The sequence below is a fragment of the Meleagris gallopavo genome, chromosome 29, assembly GCF_000146605.3.
Source record: "Meleagris gallopavo isolate NT-WF06-2002-E0010 breed Aviagen turkey brand Nicholas breeding stock chromosome 29, Turkey_5.1, whole genome shotgun sequence".
Classification (NCBI taxonomy): domain Eukaryota; kingdom Metazoa; phylum Chordata; class Aves; order Galliformes; family Phasianidae; genus Meleagris; species Meleagris gallopavo.
In genome coordinates, this window is record NC_015039.2 from 2,671,060 (window position 1) to 2,672,853 (window position 1,794).

Sequence of the window (1,794 nt, forward strand, 5' to 3'; positions counted from 1 at the left end):
GTCGAAACAACCCAAGCGGGGCACGGGAACGAGCAAAGCCTCCATCAAAAACATCAGCCTGCCTCCGGGTCCTCCTCGGGAAACCCTCCGGCAACCACAAGAGATCAAAGCCCGGAGGCTTACAAGTCCGGTTCTGCTCCAAGCACCGCCTCGGCTTCACCGACCGCTCCGTGCAGGCGGGGAACGGCGGACCGCCTCCGTGCAGGCAGAGGTGCTGCAAAGCCTCGCCCCGCAACGTGTCACCATCGATAGGGATCGACTCGGAGCCGGCGGCTCTGCGTGGAGGTGGCACAAAAACCGGGGCAGATTGGGGCGGCGATGGGATGCGGGGGCTCATAAAAAAGGGGAAATAAAGGTTTTCTTCTTCCTCTCGCGGAAATACTGAATAAATCCACTCCGTTCCATACGCGGTCTCTGTCTCTCTCGTGCCAGCGTTCCCGTGCTAAAAACATCACCTCGGGGCCAGCACCGTCCGTCCCCGCCGCTAATCCCGGCGGAGGTCCCATAGAGCTCCGCGATCCCTGAGCTCAGCAAAGGCAGCTCGCTTAATCACGGCTAAACCCCGCACCAGCGCCCGCCCAGCTCCGCACCGCCACCAGCCCGCCCCATTCCGAACGGCTGCATCCGCAGCTCAGCCCTTATCAACGAGCCCCGCGATAGCTGCGAATGAAGAGGGAAGGGGGGGGACGCTCCCAGCCAATAGCAGCGCGGGAAGCCGTGAGTGTCGTCCCGCACGCCCAATCGAAGCCAGCTCCTGGATTAACTCCCGCCCTTCCCTTAGCACCGCCCCCGCCGCTCTTCCCGCGCATGCGCATCGCGGCGCCGGCGCCCCCGCACAAAATGGAGCCCGGGAGGTGCGCGGTGCCGGTGGGGGGGAGGACTGGAGGAGCGCGGGGCGATCCCGCAACGCTTCCCACAGCACCGCGCGGCCACTGCCGTCCCGCGGATTCAGCGACATGCCGGGGGCAAAAAGAACGGGAGGTCCCACCGAGATTTGAACTCGGATCGCTGGATTCAAAGTCCAGAGTGCTAACCATTACACCATGGGACCACGGCATACGCGTTTCGCCACGGCGCCTTCAGGCTCTGCGCGCCGCCGCGGGCGTCCGCCCCGACCCCGATTCTACCGCGGGTCCCGATGGGGTCCGTCTCGCACGGCCCCGTATCTGCGTACAGCCCAGTGCCGGCAGCCGCCCCGTTCACCTCCCCCGAAGCTCCCGCTGCTTTTCTTTTAAACCGGGACGCCCGTCGCTGTGACCCCGTTCCCCATCCAGCGGCAAGAAAATGGCATTCCACTGTCCTCCAAACGCCATTGAATTGTGACACGGGTTTGGGTTCCACCACCGCTGCTGGACGGCCCCGAGCACGCGTGGCATCGACCCGTGCACCCCCCCGGCACCTCCATTTCTTCGTTCCCCCTACCCCCCCACATTGATGAAAAAATGCACAGGAACAGCATTAGAGGAATTTTTTTTTTCTTTTTTTTTAATTTTTTTTTTATTTTAATTTTTTAAAAATGAAACAGTGGAGTAAAGCGGTTTGTGGCAAAACCTCGCTGGGAGAGAAATGAAGCCTGCATCCATCCGCCACCCCTACTACTCCACACCCAAAGCATCGGCTTCACGGTGTGGGAAGGATGTGGGTGGAACAGGCAAAGAGGAGGGGAAAGGTAGAAAGAAACAGCCAAGAGGAGGAACACCAGCATCGGCCCCGTACAGTACAACGGTATTGAGGAACAGCCTGAAATCACATTGGGGCGGCTGCTGGGAGACGTTGCTTTGGCCATTGGTGTGG

The 1,794-nt window shown here is 61.0% G+C and overlaps 1 non-coding gene across 1 annotated transcript; it reads right to left on the bottom strand.

Moving 5' to 3' along the window:
• Positions 1 to 979: 979 nt before the first annotated feature.
• On the bottom strand, positions 980 to 1,051 carry TRNAQ-UUG. The gene has a single exon. It is a non-coding gene; the product is annotated as a tRNA-Gln (tRNA).
• Between the last annotated feature and the right edge of the window lie 743 nt (positions 1,052 to 1,794).